At 48.2% G+C, this 20,590-nt stretch overlaps 2 non-coding genes across 2 annotated transcripts; one reads left to right on the forward strand and one right to left on the reverse strand.

Annotated features, from left to right (window-relative positions):
- Window positions 1-13,980: 13,980 nt before the first annotated feature.
- Trnat-ugu (transfer RNA threonine (anticodon UGU)) lies at window positions 13,981-14,052 on the reverse strand. Its single transcript has one exon. It is a non-coding gene; the product is annotated as a tRNA-Thr (tRNA).
- Window positions 14,053-14,144: 92 nt separating this feature from the next.
- Trnat-ugu (transfer RNA threonine (anticodon UGU)) lies at window positions 14,145-14,216 on the forward strand. Its single transcript has one exon. It is a non-coding gene; the product is annotated as a tRNA-Thr (tRNA).
- Window positions 14,217-20,590: the final 6,374 nt, after the last annotated feature.

The following is a 20,590-nucleotide window of genomic DNA, read 5'->3' on the forward strand; positions in this document are numbered from 1 at the left end:
CGGATTAGGAATGCGATTGAAATGTACAGGGCATAATCGCTTGCCGCCACGGATGCCGATGATGTTCTTGGGGATGCTGGTCCCACAGCATCGATGTCTTCTTGCGTGACAGCGTCGGCGGTTGTAGGAGCCACGTTGGGCGGAAGGGCCGGGGATACGACATTTGCGGCTTGTCTCGTCACGGCGGTTCTCTGCCGGTCTTCGTCGGCGTCTCACGGGCTGGGGTACGGGACGGAGGTCATGGTCGAGCTGTGGTCACGGTGGGGCTGGGGCTTCCCGGCGCGGCTCCCTAAACGATGACGGCTGGGTCCACGCCGGTGGCATGTCAAGCGGGGGCCAGTAGGGGATGTACCCCGCACGCTCCAGCAAATGTTACGTGGCGGCAGAGCGAAGTACTCCAACCATGTTGAAGATGAAGCGATGTATTAAAAGGCAGAATGATCTATGTACGGTATTTACATGGCTTCCATTACAGAGCCCGCGCCAGCAACTTCCTCGTCGTCGTCATCGTCGTAGTCCTAATGGGTAATGGGTTCATTACTGTGTGGGGCATTGTCCGCCTATATCTGAGTTCCGTGACAATATATATATATATATATATATATATATATATATATATATATATATATATATATATATATATATATATATATATATATATATAAGTATGCTCTTCGGAGACTTTATTTCCAACGTTTCGAGCCGAGAGAATTCTCAGGTCGAAACCTGTCTTAGGAATACCTGGCTCAAGTCTACGCGTTGGAAATAAAGTCTCCGAAAAGCGTACTTCTACTTTGGGCGTATTCCTGCAGCTACTAAGGACTCGACTTCACGACTATATATATAAATATATATATATATATATATATATATATATATATATATATATATATATATATATATATATAGGGAGCAGTGGAACTTTTGAAGATGCTCGAGAACACAAGTAAACTTTGAACGAGGTAAAAGCACAATTGTTGCCAACGTTTCAGCAAAAAGACTTACTTTCGTCAGGGAAATCTCTCGCCTGGCTGGCACGCTTTATATAGGGGTAGGTCCCCTGGTGAGAAGGGAGAAGGAAAGAAGGAAGTGAAATGGAGAAAGCGAATTGGTTTGGGATTATGTCGGGAGAGATATTTAGGGGCAAAGAAGGTTGTATAGTTTAAGCCGCGAAGTAGGTCACAGGGAAGTGAGTGGGTGGTTGGTGTTTGGGGACTTTTTGGAGAGAAAGGATGAGAGGGTGTTTGTTGACCCGCCGCGGAGCATTCGGAAAGGTTCTCAGAACCGCCGGAAGCAGACCAGGCGGTGAGAGTGGGGTCCTTATCAGAAACTATCTGCAAGCCTCAGGTGAAAAGAAAAGATACAGAAGGGGGGAAATAACTAGGTTAAGGAAAAAGAAAAGGGAGGGAAACCACAGGGAGGGAAACCACACAAACCCACACACAAAAGAAAAGGCAATGACCCGGCAACTGAAATGGCAGGTGTCACCCACTGCAACATTCCTGGAACAGGCCTGTCCTGGAACACAAAAACGAAAAGATAAAATTAGAGTGACGTACGGGGCACAAGATCACGCGGAGTAAAAAAAAAGAGAGAGAAAAAAAATAAAATGGAATTCCAAAAGCAAAGGTTGGAGGGATGCGGGCGAGTATTAAGCTAGACGCTAAGGAATGAAAAGAAAGGAATTAGGTGACCAGGTAAGGACCAGAGGGAGCGGTAATAGTCTTTTGATAAGGTAAATGCAAGACATTGCTTATTTCTGTATTTCCGGTGAATATCGCAAGGATTCCAAGTTGCCCCTAGACGCACTAATTCCAGTAGGTTCCATGGAGTTCAATTTGTGAAATAATTCTCGGTATTTCCTGTCCCTAAGAGACCTGAAATTTGACTGAAGGATATACAACTTAATGTCATCAAATTGTGGCCTCGTTGGTTGAAATGCTGCGCTACAGCTATGGAGGATTTGCTAAGAGTATCTGCCTGGTGTCCATTAAGACGTAGGCTCATAGGTTGACTCGTTTCGCCTATATACTGTTTGTCGCACATTGAGCATTCCAACATATACTTCCTTCTTTCCTTCTCCTCTCTCACCTGGGGACCTACCCCTATATAAAGCGTGCCAGCCAGGCGAGAGATTGCCCTGACGAAAGCAAGTCTCTTTTAAATGCAGAGCATTTCTTTAACTCACATGTAGCGTCTCCCGTCCGTCCAAAACAGCCCAGCGCGCAGGTGCGCCCTCTCCCCCACTCCTCTTCTCCCGCATCACGCTACCCTCATCGCTCTCAACAACAGGTCCGCACCCCTCCCCCTACACTATATAAAAAAAATAATAGTTATCGGCGCCTGGTATCGATCCCACGACCCTGTGGGCGGAACGCGAGGTACATGGTGCTCTTCCCACTGCGCCACAAAAGCGACACAGAATCAAAAGGTACGAACGCGCCTTATATCCTTGACTCATTCAAACTGCGTCAAGAAGCTGCTGATACACGGCAGCAGTTGCATCGATCTCGTCTTCACCAGTTGCTGCAACGCACGACCACTGCTTAAAAACCCCTTAAGAGTACAGTTCAGCGACCACGAAGCCGCCGTTCTCAGCGTCCAATACAATACAACGACAACAGCAATAAATAAATAAATAACGACTTACAACGACCTACTCCTTGCCTTCACTTCTTGCGTCACAAAAAAAAGAAAAATTGGGCCCATCTCTCCTCGAGGGGGGGCTCGAGTCGCAAAATCACGAAAGTAATAATTAATATATGAAAGAAATAATAATAATTATTAGTAATAAGCAATAATAGTTAACACATTCACTACCACCCCACCACCACCCCGAAACACTAACGTTAACGCAATACACCCGCCCCCTACGCGACGCATTTATACGAGTCCCCCCTCGTGGGGAGATGGGACCAATTTTTTAAGTGCGAATGCACTTTATAAGCGACCCCAAACCTTCCACCGCCGGCGGCGGCGGCGGCGGCGGCGTCCGCAGTCCTCCTTTCCCTAGCAACGGCGTGGAGCGGAGAGGAGCGTCGGTAGCAACGGTGCGGTGACGTCACTTCACCACGTGACCGCGCTCGCTCCGCCTCCTCGCCGTAGCTGCGCGGGTGCGCGCCGCTCCCCGCACCGCTCCTCGCGCCATGACGTCATGGTATGACGTCACAGCGCGCCTCCTCTCCCCAGCAGCTGCCGCGCGCCTCTCTCTCCACCGTGACGTCACACTCTCTCCTCTCCCCCTTGCTCGGCTGCAGCTGCCGTGCGCCGCTGTCCCTCTCCCCTTGCGCTCGCCTCCTCTCTCAGCCACCTGGCTCGGCGCGCTCTGCGCGGCGTACCCCCCTATATTCGCCCTGAGCGCGAACAGAGTCGGCCCCTGGCGGCGGCGGGACGAACCGCTCCTAGTGTGGATGGCGCTCTCGCGTCGTCTGCTTTTTCACGTTGCGTGCGGCGCAAGACGCGTGCTGCACACGACAAAACAACCAATATGTGTGCTCGTTTGGCAGTAAGCAATGACATAGTTACCTCTGCTTGCGCATTTTTTCTAGAAACGCAATAATCAGCGGCCGTTGAGGGTTAATGCGCTGGTTTAATTCCACGAAACATCTTCGCCGTGGTCACCGCTTGAGTGTGAACATTGCTTCCACACATTGCACTTTTCCTATTGTTGAGTGCAGTCGTCTTCCGTTTCGGGAACGTCGAAGGGTGCTTTTTGAAGGTGGCGTGGTGATAATTTAAAGGATAAAAGTTTAGTACGCGAAACGGGTAAGAAGCGACAAGACCTGTGCATACGCGTGGAAATTCCACACCCTTGTAAAACTGCGCTGTGTCTTTATAGAAAGAAGAAACAAACAAAAACATTTACACTGCACACTACCCCTGAGATATCGCCCATACATTACCGGACACGTATTTTACACCAGCAAGGGCCTGTGTGATCGTGTCCTTCCCGTATATTTCTAAAATAAATACAATTTTTGGACAGTCGTTGTTTATACGCAGTTGTGAGTTTGCGTTGTGAGTTTGCGTCTGTCATTGGCATTTCGTGTGTTATTTTCATATATATCATTTTCAAATCTGACATGAATCACCTTGTCCAGAAGCGTGTCTCACTCGGCATAACCAAATGCCTAATATGGTCACGTCTTAACTTCTTAAGGTGGACCTAAGTTTAAAGAAAGAGGAGAAAACGCGTAATATAATGCACGTTGTTGCCCACATGTGTGGGGGGTGTGTGCCTTGACTCGCTGATCTTTTTTAATTTTTTTCCCACAACGCTTGCTTTCAATACATTTTTGAAAAAGGCGAGCCACAATTCCTGGACAATCTCAGACCAAAGGGGGTTAATTAATTTTGAAAATACGTGTTAAAGTACTGCTTTTTCACCGCTACAGAACACAACGCCTAGTGTAGTTTCGATTAAAAGTAATACTGATAACCATAGTTTGGCTTTTCGCGTTACATGCGTTCTCTTCTCTCTGCTCTTGCAACGTTGGCAGGACCCCCCCCCCTCTTCCCGAAAAAAAAAAGAAATGTACAGAATTTCATTTTTTAACCAATCCTCAAGAATTAAATGCCAAGACAAAGGCGATATTCAGTTTACAAAACAAAGTAGTTACCGGGAACCCGTTGCGCTGATTCGCTACGAGACATAAAAAGGAAATGTTTTTGCAACAGCGCCAGTTCATTTATTGCCATCTTTAGGGTTCGTCAGCGACCTTATACGCAAGAATGCAAACACATCTCGCTGTTGCAGGCACCTGTTAGATTTTAAAAGTAACGCAAATGGTCAACAGAACAGCCGTAAAGAAAATTTGTGCTCACTGTGATGTCCCAGAAGCTTGGTTTGCGCACTGTAAACCTGCTTGTCACTTTGCGAAAACCTAGCTAAACATGAGATGTTGATTGTACTGCGTGCGTTGACAATTCAATTCGTAAGTTCACTTGCGACGAAAGCCGTAAATAAGTAATCTGAAACCGTTATTCATCAGACCTTCCTTCAGAGTCGCTAAAATTTCATTTAAAAGAACCCGTTTGAGTGGTTACATTTATATCTCTGCGCTGATAAAAATTCAGTAATTTTATGTTGCCTTTTGAACACACAAAAAAATATCGTAAGCTCTTAGAAAGAATTTCGGGGCAGTTAAGTAGTGTTACCATTTCAGGGCATCCCACAAGTGCAAGAATGCGTCATGCTACCAGTGAAAGCGATTGAGATTGCCGTTGTAAACTGAATTTCAAAGATCGAGGCTTCCTGTTTCGTTTCTATTTATGCTTTTATTGAAGGCTCAAAGCCATAGTCTGGAAAGATCGAGCTTGCTACGAGCCACAGCGTACAGTTCATTGTCACAATTACGGCCATTCTGAGATTCCCGATGAGCCGTCGCTTTTTTTGGCGTAGTAATTAAAACTGACTGCCGCTTCCCTGCTATACATTGAACGTTGAGGAACCGAACTACAGCATACCACTCTTGTTTGCACCTTTCGTGCGCACATACTGCAAGAAAAAAGCACGAAGCGCGCCCACAGTGTGCATTCTTACGGGCCGCTCAGCGGAGCATCCACACTAGCAGCGCGACGCTGTCGCCACCTACATGTCGAGCGCGCGGCGAATATATGCAGCGATAAACTGCCAGACCTCCGTGGGTCGGCTCGCGCGCGCTCACGAGCGAATGCCAACGGATTTTAACTTTACTCTACCTCATAGCATCACCCCGTGCATTCGCACTTAACCATGTTCACCCTCGGGGAAATGCTTGGGAGTTTTTTGCTGAAACGTTGGCAACAATCGTGCTTTTACCTTGTTCAAAGTTTTCTTCTCCTATATATATATATATATATATATATATATATATATATATATATATGTATGTATATTTATATATATATATATATATATATATATATATATATATCTATATATATATATATATATATATATAGAGTGAGCCCCAGCAGAATCTACAGTCCTGGGACAATCCACTGTGCTGGAACAGCCGCCGTGCTCCCATAGGATACCCTATCGTCATCGCTTCAACTTCATCATCTCGGCTTCTGGCGTCATCATCACCGCTTCCTGACGGGGACTTCCTGGGTCCTCTGCTCTCGGAATAAACCGCTCTCCTTCACGAGTCCTCGACTCTCTCAAGTGGTGGAGGCTTCCTTCGATCCTGCCGTCTACCTCTCCCGATCGCACAGCTGGAGCTTCGATAAGGTCGGCGCTTACCAACTAGCCCCATGGATCGCGAGAGCAGCAATGGTGGCAGCAAAGCTGCAGTTCCAGTCCAGCGCACCTTCACTGTCACCAGCCCCCACCGCGAACCGCCCTTTTTCGCTGGCCTTCGGGGCGAAGACGTTGAGGAATGGCTTGACCAGTTTGAGTGAGTGAGCGCGTTTAACCGTTGGGACGACGCATTCAAACTGAAGAATGTTTGCTGCTCCCTGAATGAAGTGGCGAAGACGTGCTTCCTTAACCAGGACGGCTTCTCTATTTGGGAGAACTTCAAGGAGGACATACGTGAGATCTTTGGAACGTCCTCTGCTCACTCGAATGAAGCCAAAAAAACTTGATGCCCGTGTGCAACGCCCGGAGGAGACTTACGCTTCATATATTGAAGATATCCTCGCGCTATGCCGCCGCTTCGACAAGGACATGCCTTAAACGGAGAAGGTACGCCACATACTGAAAGGTATGGACCATTTTGCCTTTAATGCTATGGCGAATCACAATCTCGCTACCATTGCCGATGTGCGAACGATCTGCCAGCGGCTCGACTATCTCCAGTCCATCCGGATTCAACACGACACCTTGCCTGCCTGCCCCTCTGGCTGTGCCCAGCTCCGTACTCTGATTCGCGACATCATCCGTGAAGAGTTACATCAGCGTGGCACACCCTGCGCTTAGAACAACTACGGTCGCGCGCCTGGTATGCGTGACATGATCAGAGAAGAGCTGGTGTCCATGACAACCCTTCCTCAGCCATGTCATAGTTCTCCTCATTTCATGCCGACTTACTCTGAGACCTTATCCCGATCACCTGTGCCCATGGAGCATATCGTGTTCCCGCCCTCGCACGGCCACTTGACCGCCCTTTCTGCACCTCCGGCCGCGTCGCCTTTCCATTCAACTTGGCGAGCACCGCGCCCTATAGTTACCGGCCTGTCTGCTACTACTGTGGCATCCGAGGGCACATTTCTCGCTTTTTCCGTCGACGACAGCTGGACGAGCGCCGCGGCTACGCCCCATACGAGCGAGATAACCGCTTCAACTACGCCCCTCGCCAGCGTGTGTACCCACCTTCTCCGCCTCGCTCTACGCCCCCAATTGATTCCGATGACCGGCCCCGAACTCCATGTTCTCCCACACGCCGTTCGCCTTCGCCTTTACGCCAGTCTTCATCCCCTCTCCGACCCACATCACAAGTTTTCGACCGACACCCGGAAAACTGAAAGCAGCAGTTTTCTGGGGGGAAACTGCATCACAGGAAAAATCTCCGCGTCCCCCTGAGTCACCATTGAACACATTAACTGTTTTCATTGAAAACGTTTGGGTTGAAGCTTTACTAGACACTGGGGCTAGCATTTCGCTCATTCACGCAGATTTGTGCTCTCGGATACGCAAGGTGACAGCGCCATATGATGGTTCTGCTCTACGTGGTGCCAACGGTGGAAGGATTCGACCATCTGGACAATGCACTGGGCGTGTTTTCATTAATGGGACTCGTTACCACATACAGTTCGCGGTATTGTCCCCATGTGCACATCAAGTCATCTTGGGTTCAGATTTTCTGTCATCAGCATCGGCAATCATCACCTGTAATCAACTCACCATTCACATCACTGACCCCTGCCTTGCCAGTTTGTCGGAAAATGGAACGGACCGTCTGATCGCAACCCCTTATTGTGTGCTCTCTCCCGGCGAAGAAACAGTTTTCTCCGTGTCGTCCGACAGAGTCACCGATGGCGATGTATTGATTGCACCAGCTGGCAATTTCATTCTCAAAGGAGTCGTTATACCTACCTGTCTCGTCCGTTTTAAATGCAGAGCATTTCTTTAACTCACAATGTCACCCGTCCGTTGGCGATCGGCGTCCGCAGCCAGCCAGCACGTGCGCCCCTCCCCCGCTCCTCCACGCTCTCAACAACAGGTGCGGGCGCGCATGCGCGTGCTCCGGCGCTGAAAGAGGCGTTGCAGCAGCAGGTGCTACCTCCTCTCCCTCCACTGCGCGCGCTACGAATATAAAGCGGGTATCGGCGCGGCTCACCCCATTCTACTCCTGCGCTCTGTTCTGCTTAAAGGAGTACTGACACGAAATTTCTCGCTTTCAGTTTTTATGCTGTAAAGAATACCTATTGGCCCAGTAATTACGAAACTCGAACCGGAAGCCGTCAGCCGCCAACACGGAATTAATTATACCACGTTTATTGCAACCAATTTCAAATTTGGTCGCCGCGCGGGAAAATGGCCGTTCGAAGGCCAGCCTGCAAGCGGGCCAGCCTTACGTCACGGTCTCATCCATGACGTCAGGGACGTTTTTTTTTTCCTCCATGCGTTCGCCGCATCGTCTGCTACGATTGCACATGGTCCGCACTCGCCCGCGCAGTCGACATGTCGTCTGAATCGTCAGACTCGGATGAGTCGGTGCCACACGACAGACAGAACAACTTTATTTGGCCAGGAGATTAGGCCGGCGATGTCTTCGCCGTCGTCCGTTTTTTAATATCACTGCGGCTCGAACCGGCGCAGACCATGACAGCAACAGCTTGTCGCCACTCTTCTAATCAACCTGATCGCGAAAAAGAAGTTCCACGTGCGAGAAAGTAGATGTTAGTCTGTTGAAAAATTGCGCTGGGGGTTGTTATCAGCGCTGAATTTAAAAGCGGCGTTCAGATATTTGCCGCGATGGTAAGCCTACGCTGACCGGCAGCGGAGGTTCGGCGCTCCGACCCAGCACTGCCGGCACAGCGGTGCGGCGAGCGGCCGGAAGATGGCGCCACCTGCGCGTTAGAATCAAAACAGGCCACGGCGGATGTCTTGGTCACCGATCGCCGAAACGGAGATTATTGCCAAAATAAAGCTCCATATGCGAAAAAGAGGATGATAGTGTGGTGAAAAGATGTGTAACGGATTGTCATTCGCAGTTGTACAGATACCAGCGATCATAATAGTCGCCACGATACCAACGATACCAAGCATAAAGTTCCCAACACCCAAGGTGACCCGTGCAACCCCGAGCCCGCTGGCTTGGGCGACAGTTCTAGCGGCCGCCGTGGCGCACGAACTCAGTCCAGGTTTAGCGCTGCATGTCGTCGCGTTGAAAATAATGCATCTTGGCGTCGTCGTCGATTTGCTCGGACAGGCTTCCACGAGCAGTACTTCGCATACCGCGAGCTTGCCATACCACAACCAGGGCGAGCTGGGCGACGCGCGCACCGCCGCGTCGCCGCGGTGCCCGTCGACATCGCGCAGTTTTCGGCACCAGTGCAAGGGAATACCGTGCGCCGGCCACGAACTGAAGAGCAAAGACGTAGAACACGCAACGTTATCAAGCATTGCTCACACAGCTACGCCCACGTCTCCTGCCCAAACGAATACCACCGACACCAGCAGCGCAGGGATATCGTTTCCGGTTCCGAAAACGACTATATGACGTCACCCTGAACCGGCCAGACACGCAGGCCGATATATGGTCACGCCGAAAGCGATTTCGCTAGTGCTGCCGATTTGTGAAAGCTGGCGGCCTGGGCAATCAAAATCGATTTTAGATGTGATTCCGGCCTCGGATCGCTGCAAAAATTTCTGAGAGGCATCTCTACAAACTACTGAAGCCAATGATATCATTTTTTAGGCGTAAAAATTTGGTGTCAGTACTCCTTTAAAGACAAGAAAGAAAAGAATGATAATAAAGATCCAACCGATTGCCCCGCAGAGAGGGTGGGGTGCTAACGATGGCAATAAATAAGACGTTACGTACTTACGTCTCTCGTCTCTCTCTCTCTCTCTCGTCTCGCAACCTAACTACCCAACCCCTACGACAACAACAACTACAACTACCACCGCCAACTACCACAACCTACGCCACGTGACCACCCCCATTGCTCTGCATTTACTCGTGTCCCTCGCGCGGGGGCATGCGACGGAGGTTCTTTTATGTGGGTCGGATTTGTTGCCGCGGTGAATACATCTACCGAAGCAATTTTATTGCCGCAAGGTGCCACCATGGCTTCGGTTTTCGGTGATGAAGAAGCCTGTGTTCTTCCGCTGTCAACCATTTCGACAGATGAACACGTTTCCCCATCGCCCGCTCCAGCATCGGCTTTTGACACCGCCATAAGTTCCCACCTTCCGCCAGAGGAGAGGCAAGCATTGCTGCTTCTGCTGACCTAACACCAGGGTTCTTTTGACGCGTACTGTTCCGTCCCAGGGAAGACATCTGCCGCAGTACACCGCATCGACACAGATGGATCTTGTATTGTTCGTCGCCGTCCATACCGTGTGTCTATGTTTGAGCGAAAAATAATACAGGAGAATGTCGATGACATGCTGAAGAGAAATATTGTTCACCCTTTATCAAGTCCCTGGTCTTCTCCTGTCGTTTTGGTACAGAAAAAAGACGGTTCTGTACGATTTTGCGTGGACTATAGGGCACTGAACAAAATACCACGCAATGACGTCTATCCAATGCCTCGTATTGATGATGCCCTAGACCCTTTACAAGGTGTCGAATACTTCTCGAGCCTGGACCTCCGCTCTGGGTACTGGCAGGTTGCAATGCACGAGGCAAAGAAAAGACAGCTTTTGCCACACCCGATGGTCTTTACAAATTTAACGTGATGCCATCCGGGCTGTGTAATGCTCCAGCCACATTCGACAGAATGATTGATACAGTCCTTCGTGGCCTTAAATGGAGTGCCTGCCTCTGCTATCTCGACGATATCATCGTTTTTTCCTGGACTTTTGACGACCATCTGAAGCGCTTGGATGAAGTCCTCACCTCTCTTACCAATGCCGGACTTCAACTAAACACCAAAAAATGAGGATTCGCGAGCAAGTCCATCAAGGTGCTCGGGCATGTTGTGAGCAAAGACGGAATTCGCCCTGACCCGGACAAAATTAATTCTGTAGGCAATTTTCCCCGCCCAGCCTGCCAAAAAGAACTCCGCAGCTGCCTCGGTTTAGCTTCCTATTTCCGGCGTTTCATTCGTAACTTTGCAGTCCTTGCTTAACCCCTCCACAGACTTCTTGCATCCGCTGCCCATTTGTGTGGTCTGAAGATTGCGAAGCCGCCTTTCAAAAGCTCGAGCAGGCCCTAACATCTGCGCCAGTGCTGCATTATTTTGACGAAACGGCCGCCACTGTACTACACACAGACACCAATGGACATGGCCTTGGTGCTGTGTTGTTACAACGCAACGCCTCCTGTGTGGAGAACGTTGTGGGGTGCGCAAGTCGCGCATTAAGACCTGCCGCACGAAACTACTCAATTACTGAGCAAGAATGTCTTGCAGTTGTCTGGGCCGTAACGAAATTTCGTACATACTTGTACGGACGGCATTTCACTGTGGTCACTGACCATCATGCACTCTGTTGGCTTTCGTCGCTCAAAAACCTAAATGGACGGCTTGGTCTCTGGATTTTGAAGTTACAGAAATACGACTTTACTGTGACATACAAGTATGGCAAACAGCAAATGGATGCGGACGCCCTTTCCCGCTGCCCTGTGTCTCCAGAAGATGATTCACCGTCTAATGCAGCTCAAGTCCTCTTACCAATGGCACCTTTGGGCGATATCAGATTCGACCGCATCGAAGATCTACCGTCCCTTCAACGTGCAGACCGGTACTGCAGAAATCTAATTGATCAACTTACTAGTGCGACGAAGCCACTTAACAACCGCTTGCAGCACCAACTGCAAAAATGTCGACTTTTTGACGGTGTTTTATACCGTTATAATTACGACACTACCTGTGACAAGTGGGTTGCCGTCGTTCCGCGATCTCTACAGCAGCATATTCTGAGGGTTTTTCAAGACGACGCTACTGCCGGACATTTAGGTTTCCACCAGACCTACCACCGCGTGAAAAGTCGTTTCTTTTAGCCTGGGCTTTCCACCAGTGTCGCCAAATACGTAGCCTCCTGCGTGCAATGCCAGCACCGTAAACGGCCAACGTCACCTCATGTTGGAATGCTACAACCGCTACCTTGTCCGTCAGCACCATTCGAAGTCATCGGCATAGACCTGTACGGTCCTTTGCCCATTTCCACAGCTGGTCATCGTTGGGTTGTAACCGCCGTTGATCATCTAGCCCGCTATGCCGAAACCGCCCGTCTTCGCACTGGTTGCGCTGTAGAAGTCGCGGAGTTCTTTTTGCGCTCCATATTTTTGCGCAACGGACCTCCCCGAGTTCTTCTGAGCGACCGCGGAAAAACATTTCTGTCGGCTACTCTTGCGGAAGTTCTTCATGCCGCCGACACCGTTCAAAAAACTGCGTCCAGTGATCATCCTCAAACGGATGGTTGGACTGAACGTTTTCATCGAACACTATCCGACATGCTCCCTTTGCACATCCGACCGGATCACAGCAATTGGGACTCAATTCTTCCGTTCGTGACATACGCATATACTTCCGCAGTTCAGTGCACCACAGGTTTCTCGCCCTATTTTCTTGTCTATGGCCGGCCACCTCCCTCCCTTCTGGACTCAACTTTCGTATCGGCACCCGTTGACTGCACGGTCAATGTTCCTGAATAATTCGCTTCCCGTGTCGCTTACTGCCGCCGTCTTGCCCGAATGAACACAGAACCCAGCCAAAACGCCCGCTGGTCTCGGTACGACAAATGTCATCGCGCCGTCACATTTCACCCAGGGGACGCGGTCTTGTTATGGACTCCTGTGCGTCCACCTGGCCTCTCAGAAAAGTCGCTTTCTCGGTACATCGGACCCTACACAGTGCTCGAGCAAACGTCTCCTGTAAATTATCACGTGGCTCCAAACAGTGCCGTTACCGATCATCGCTGCCGTGGAACAGAAATCGTCGACGTCTCGCGGCTCAAGCCCTGTATCCAGCGGTCCGACACAACCTCGACAGCGGCCGGGTGACCGCTTTCCAACAGGGGGGAGATAAGTGTGAGCGCCAGCAGAATATACAGTCCTGGGGCAATCTACTGTGCTGGGACAATCGCCGTGCTCCGATAGGATACCCTATCGTCATCACTTCATCTTCATCATCTCGGCTTCTGGCATCATCATCACCGCTTCCTGACGGGGTTTTCCTGGGTCCCTGGCTCTCCTTCATGAGTCCTCGATCGACTCTCTCACAATATATATATATATATATATATATATATATATATATATATATATATATATACAGAAAGATAGGTCAGCAGTCTACGACGCCAAAGGGGGCATAGGGGTGTGGTTAGGCTCTTTTCTTTTTTACTACGGTTCATGAAGTGAACATTTTTTTTAATATACAGAAGAAAGAAAGAAAAACACGCGCCCTGAGTGGGGACCGAACCCACGCCTTTCGATTACATGTCGAATGCCTTACCAATTCGGCTATCTGGGCGACTGTGTTCTCCTCCACTTTCTGGGCTATTTATATTTACTAGGAGTGTATCTGACACTTGAGGGTGGTAGCCAGCGCCACTCCGACTAAACGGGGAGAAGAGGACCTTCTTTTCAACCCCCGGGGCGTGACTCCAACGTCTACAGCCTGTCATGAGCGGGTAACTGGCGGGAAGCCCTCTTATGCTACCTAGGCATCAAGGCTGCCAGAACCGAGACCCTGGCTAGGCTTTCGCAGAATAATATAGTAAGGACATGAGGGGCTCGTTGAGGAAATACAGAAAGATAGGTCACCAGCCTACGACGCCAAAGGGGGCATAGGGGTGTGGTTAGGCTCTTTTCTTTTTTACTACGGTTAATGAAGTGAACATTTTTTTTAAAATATACAGAAGAAAGAAAGAAAAACACGCGCCCAGAGTGGGGACCGAACCCACGCCTTTCGATTACATGTCGAATGCCTTACCAATTCGGCTATCTGGGCGACTGTGTTCTCCTTCACTTTCTGGGCTATTTATATTTACTAGGAGTGTATCTGACACTTGAGGGTGGTAGGAAGTGAAGGAGAACACAATCGCCCAGATAGCCGAATTGGTAAGGCATTCGACATGTAATCGAAAGGCGTGGGTTCGGTCCCCACTCTGGGCGCGTGTGTTAAGTGCGAATGCACTTTATAAGCGACCCCAAACCATCCACCACCGGCGGCGGCGGCGTCCGCAGTGCTCCTCTATATTTAAAAAAGAAACAGCATCCGGCGCCAGGTTTCGATCCGAGGACTTTGCGGCCGCAGCGCGACGCTCTACCGACCAAGCCACGGACGCGACGCTGATATCACTGTTAGTGACGCGCCTTATATCTTTAACGCATTCAAACTACGTCCTCAGCGGCGTGCGTTGGCGACTCAGCGGCGTTATAGCGGCTTGATAACTGCGTGGTGTACACGTGATACTACAAACCCGATGGAAGAGATGGAAGAGAAGGCGGCGAGGCGGTGGGCTGCGGGGGCCGAGCGCAAGCGCCGCAAGCGGGCCGACAACCGTGCATTCGCACTTTCACATTCTCCTCATCGGGGAAATGCGGGGGAATTTTTTTTCTTTCTTTCTTCTGTATATTTAAAAAAAATGTTCACTTCATTAACCGTAGTAAAAAAGAAAAGAGCCTAACCACACCCCTATGCCCCCTTTGGCGTCGTAGACTGCTGACCTATCTTTCTGTATTTCCTCAACGAGCCCCTCATGTCCTTACTATATATATATATATATATATATATATATATATAGAAATGCTGGCAGTCTACAACGCCAAACATGGATAGGGAATGGGAATGGTTAGAATACTTTTTTACAATTAGTGACGTTACATTATTTTTTTGTTAATTACGTGAGAAAGAAAGAAAGAAAAACGCGCAGCAGAGTGGGGACTCAACCCGCTCCTTTCGATTAGATCTCGAATGCCTTACCATTTCGGTTATCTGGGCGACTGTGTTCTCCTTCACTTTCTAGGGTATTTATATTTACTACAACTGTATCTGACGTTTGAGTGTGGTAGCCAGCGCCACACAGACTACGCGGGGAGAAGGGGACATTCTTTTCAACCCCCCGGGCATGACGTGAACGTCTACAGCCTGTCATAAGCGGGTAACTCGCGGGAAACCCTCTTGTGCTACCTTGGCATCAAGGCTGCCAGAACCGAGGCCCTCGCTAAGCTTTCGCACGATAATAGGGTTTGGAAATGAGGGGCTCGTTAGGAAATACAGAAAGAAATGCTGGCAGTCTACAATGCCAAAGAAGGCATAGGGGAATGGTTAGAATATTTGTTTACTGTTCGTGACGTTAAATTATTTTTTGGTTAATTACGTGAGAAAGCTGGGGTATTTTTATTTACAACTGTATCTGACGTTTGAGGGTGGTAGCCAGCGCCACTCAGAATCAGCGCCGCTCAGACCGAATTCGTAAGGCATTCGAGATCTAATCGAAAGGCGTGGGTTCGGTCCCCACTCTAGGTGCGTGTTTTTTTTTCTTTAAAGTGAAGGAGAACACAGTTGCCCAGACAGCCGAATTCGTAAGGCATTCCAGATCTAATTGAAAGGCGTGGGTTCGGTCGCCACTCTGGGCACGTGTTTTTCTTTCTTTAAAGTGAAGGAGAACACAGTGGCCCAGATAGCCGAATTGGTAAGGCATTCGAGATATAATCGAAAGGCGAGGGTTCGGTCCCCACTCTGGGCGCGTGTTTTTCTTTCTTTAGAGTGAAGGAGAACACAGTCGCCCAGATAGCCGAATTGGTAAGGCATTCGAGATCTAATCAAAAGGCGTGGGTTCGGTCCCCACTCTGGGCGCGTGTTTTTCTTTCTTTAGAGTGAAGCAGAACACAGTCGCCCAGATAGCCGAATTGGTAAGGCATTCGAGATCTAATCGAAAGGCGTGGGTTCGGTTCCCACTCTGGGCGCGTGTTTTTCTTTCTTTAGAGTGAAGGAGAACACAGTCGCCCAAATAGCCGAATTGGTAAGGCATTTGAGATCAAATCGAAAGGCGTGGGTTCGGTCCCCACTCTGGGCTCGTGTTTTTTTTTTCTTTAAAGTGAAGGAGAATACAGTTGCCCAGACAGCCGAATTCGTAAGGCATTCGAGATCTAATTGAAAGGCGTGGGTTCGGTCGCCACTCTGGGCACGTGTTTTTCTTTCTTTAAAGTGAAGGAGAACACAGTGGCCCAGATAGCCGAATTGGTAAGGCATTCGAGATATAATCGAAAGGCGAGGGTTCGGTCCCCACTCTGGGCGCGTGTTTTTCTTTCTTTAGAGTGAAGGTGAACAAAGTCGCCCAGATAGCCGAATTGGTAAGGCATTCGAGATCTAATCGAAAGGCGTGGGTTCGGTCCCCACTCTGGGCGCGTGTTTTTCTTTCTTTAGAGTGAAGGAGAACACAGTCGCCCAGATAGCCGAATTGGTAAGGCATTCGAGATCTTATCGAAAGGCGTGGGTTCGGTTCCCACTCTGGGCGCGTGTTTTTCTTTCTTTAGAGTGAAGGAGAACACAGTCGCCCAAATAGCCGAATTGGTAAGGCATTCGAGATCAAATCGAAAGGCGTGGGTTCGGTCCCCACTCTGGGCGCGTGTTTTTAAGTGCGAATGCACTTTATAAGCGACCCCGAACCTTCCGCCGTCCGCATTGCTCCTCCTTCCCTCCCCTAGCAACGGCGCGAGGAGCGGAGAGGAGCGTCCGTAGCAACGGCGCAGCGACGTCACACCCCACGTGACTGCGCGCGCTCCGCCGCCTCACCGCGGTTTGCGCGGGCGCGCGCCGCTCCCCGCACCGCTCTCCGCGCCGTGACGTCACACTCCCACGTGACCACGCGCTGGCGCCTTTGCGTCTGCTCCCCCTCTCCTCGCGCCGTGACGTCACATGCTCTGCAGCTGGCGCGCCTCTCCGCCCGTTAGGTTTGCACTCACCCTCGGCGCGCACCTCTCCCCTCGCCTGACAGCTCCCCCTCGCCGGTACTGCGCCTCTCAAGGCGATGGCAGAATTACTACGCCGTGTACTCTCGGCGCAAGAAATGCATTCGCACTCCTCACGATTCCCTTCGGGGAGGTGGGGCAATTTTTTCTTTCTTTCTTTCTCGCGTAATTAACAAAAAATAATTAAACGTCACTAATAGTAAAAAAATATTCCAACCACTCCCCTATGCCTTCTTTGGCGTTGTATACTGCCAGCATTTCTTTCTGTATTTCCTAACGAGCCCCTCATTTCCAAACCCTATTATCCTGCGAAAGCTTAGCGAATGCCTTGGTTGTGGCAGCCTTGATGCCAAGGTAGCATAAGAGGGTTTCCCGCCAGTTACCCACTTATGACAGGCTGTAGACGCTCACGTCACGCCCCGGGGGTTGAAAAGAAGGTCCCCTTCTCCCCGTGTAGTCTGAGTGGCGCTGGCTACCACCCTCAAACATCAGATACAGTTGTAGTAAATATAAATACCCCAGAAAGTGAAGGATAACACAGTCGCCCAAATAGCCGAATTGGTAAGGCATTCGAGATCTAATCGAAAGTCGTGGGTTCGGTCCCCACTCTAGGCGCGTGTTCTTCTTTCCTTTGTTTCTCACGTAATAAACAAAAAATAGTGTGACGTCGCTAACAGTAAAAAGTATTCTAACCATTCCCCTATGCCTTCTTTGGTGTTGTAGACTGCCAGCATTTCTTTCTGTATTTCCTAACGAGCCCCTCATTTGCAAACCCTATTATCGTGCGAAAGCTTAGCGAGGGCCGTGTTCTGGCAGCCTTGATTCAAAGGTAGCATAAAAGGGTTTCCCGCCAGTTACCCGCCTTTGACAGGCTGTAGACGTTCACGTCACGCCCCGGGGGCTGAAAAGAAGGTCTCCTTCTCCCCGTGTAGTCTGAGGGGCGCTGGATACCACCCGCAAACGTCAGATACAGTTGTAGTAAATATAAATACCCCAGAAAGTGAAGGAGAGCACAGTCACCCAGATAGCCGAATTGGTAAGGCATTGGAGATCTAATCGAAAGGCGGGGGTTCAGTCCCCACTCTAGCCGCGTGTTTTTCTTTCTTTCTTTCTCACGTAATTAACAAAAAAAAATAATGTTACGTCACTAACAGTAAAAAAATATTCTAACCATTAGCCTATGCCTTCTTTGGCGTTGTAGAGTGCCAGCATTTCTTTCTGTATTTCATTACGATCCCCTCATATATATATATATATATATATATATATATATATATATATATATATATATATATATATATATATATATATATATATATATATATATATATATATATATATATATATATTTATATATATATAAAACACTCACAAAGCTCGTAGAAATGGTAAAAGTAAAGGATCAGATACACAGCAATAACGATAACAAACAAGGTTTGCTCACGTAGCGGCTACCCGACTTGCCTTCATCCGAGTACAGTTGTATGATTTTGCTGTCACAAACATTTGGAACACATTTCTTACACAGATTTACAGAAAACTGTGAGAAGGAGCGGAGGATGTTTCTGAAACGGAGAGTATCCATGCAGTCTGGCTATGCCTATTTTACAACAACAACAAAAAGAGAGAAAGGGGAGAGGGCGAGAGAGAGAAAGGGGTTGTATGAACAGCGCAGCTCTCAAGATTGCACCACGACGGGCCAACGCACGTGGCCTGGGCTGCAAGTGCGGAAGACTAGACAATCGCAGTTTAAAAAAGAAGGGAAAAGTATACAATAAGATATTCAGTGGGTTGGGAGACTGGTTCGGGTGGATCCATAAAGGCATGACCGAAGATTGTGTTTTGGGTGTGGCCCCCGCGGATGCAAAGAATAGATACAGTGCGCAAAAGAGCACTGCAGAGTGAGCTAGCAACGGACGAGGAAATAGTTAGGGTCAATAGATCACAAACGGTTAAATGTTTCTTAGTGGTGCGGGTAACGCGGCCTCCTTCCAAATTTGCTGTATTTGGAGAGTTTCTGCGAATTCTAATGGGAAATTCAAGGCCAATCTCTGTGTTGAATGTCTTTTCAAAAATATTTGATGATGTAATACATAATTGACTAACAAAATTTTTCCACATACACAAGGTCATTTCACCGTATCAGTACAGCTTTCAAAAAAACAAGCCAACGCGGGAAGCTCTGCCTAATATTAAGGACAGTATAATAGAAAATTTAGAGGGAAAGAAATTTACACAAGGGTTATTCGTGGACCACAAAAAGCATTTGACTCTATCAATCATGAAATATTGCTAAGAAAACTAAAAAAATTAGGAATACGCGGAATAGCGGCTGACCTATTAAGGAGCTAATAAGTAATAGGGAGCAATTTGTTGAATTAACGGTATTTCATCGGAGTTCTTGGAAATAGAACAGGGTATTCCGGAAGGGTCAAAATTCCGACCGCTGTTATTCTTAATATATGTGAATGATATTCTAAACATACCTTTTACACCCAAGATAGCCATGTATGCAGATGACCCAAACGTATTTTTCTCCGGTAGCAGTATAAGAGAACTCCAGTATGAAGTAAATAGATATTTAAAATGTTGTCAAAGTGGATGCACGAAAATAACTTACAGCTAAACGCATCGAAGACTACCTATATCATTTTTATACCAAATAATAAGAAGATAGATCAAGGCATACATATTGAATATCGGGGCAATATGATCAACCAAGTCAAAGAAAAGAATTTTTTTGGAATATGGATTCATAAAGAATTATCTTGGCATCCTCATATAGAACACTTAGGCAAAGAAATTTCAAAAAATATTGGCGTTCTCTACAGATTGAGAGGCTTAATACCGCTTTGGTTGAAAACACAGCTTTATAACACTCTTGTCTATTCTAGGCTTTTCTACGGGATATTAGCGTGGGGAACAACAAACAAAACAAATTACAAACGGCTGATCGTCTTACAGAATAGAGTTCGCCGTCTATTCGCCAATTTGCACGGGCACTATACCGACTTGAGAACGGGTCCACTATTTGTTCAGTATAGTATGCTTAGGGCTGGCCAAATTTATAATATGAAGCTTTTACAAGCTATACACAAAGTAAATCTCCATGGTAAACATAACGACAATAGCAGTATATACCCTCTTAGGTGTGCCAAAATACATACACCGAAATTGCGAACAAACTACAGCAGGCAGTCTTCTCTGTTTTAACGCACCGACATGCTCAACAAAACTGGAGACCACATTGATTTCAAATGCAGTAGAAACATATTTAAAACACAGGCGAAAGAATACCTGTTAAATCAGAATATCTGCTTCAATGACAAGAACTGTGGATGTCGTCTAGACGTGTTAAATGCGCAGGCTTTGTAATTGTGTCCATCTTTAAAACTCAATCATAGTTGTACTCTGATTGTCCACTTGTATTTTGTTTTCATTTACTTCTTTGTACTCTAACGTACGTTACTGTACCTTTCCCATTTTGTTCTGTAATGTCTTGTGCTCTATATTTTGCTTGTACATTTGTAACTCACATTAGAATTTCTAGCTTGTTTGATTTTGCCTCATCA

The sequence above is a fragment of the Haemaphysalis longicornis genome, unplaced genomic scaffold (assembly GCF_048455015.1).
Source record: "Haemaphysalis longicornis isolate Haplotype H1 unplaced genomic scaffold, Haemaphysalis longicornis Haplotype H1 scaffold_8, whole genome shotgun sequence".
Taxonomy (NCBI): Eukaryota; Metazoa; Arthropoda; class Arachnida; order Ixodida; family Ixodidae; genus Haemaphysalis; species Haemaphysalis longicornis.